Source organism: Corvus brachyrhynchos, unplaced genomic scaffold (assembly GCF_000691975.1).
Source record: "Corvus brachyrhynchos isolate BGI_N302 unplaced genomic scaffold, ASM69197v1 scaffold1656, whole genome shotgun sequence".
NCBI classification, from domain to species: Eukaryota; Metazoa; Chordata; class Aves; order Passeriformes; family Corvidae; genus Corvus; species Corvus brachyrhynchos.
Genome location: NW_008238684.1, coordinates 1 through 245, shown reverse-complemented (window position 1 = coordinate 245; position 245 = coordinate 1).

Here is a 245-nt window from a genome sequence, read left to right as displayed (position 1 = left end):
CCGGGGCACCGCCTGCGGGCGGCGCGGGAGGAGGAGGAGGGCGGAGAAGGGGGGCGGAGCCACCTCCAGGCCACGCCCACATCGGCCACGCCCTCGCCGGCCACGCCCAGTCCCGGCCACGCCCCTTCCGGCAGGGACAGTCCAGCAGGGGGCGCTGCGCACAGGTGGGGAGCGATGGAAAACGCCCCAAACTCACCCAAAACCCGCTCGAGATCTGCCCCAAACGCGTCCCAAAATCTGCCCCA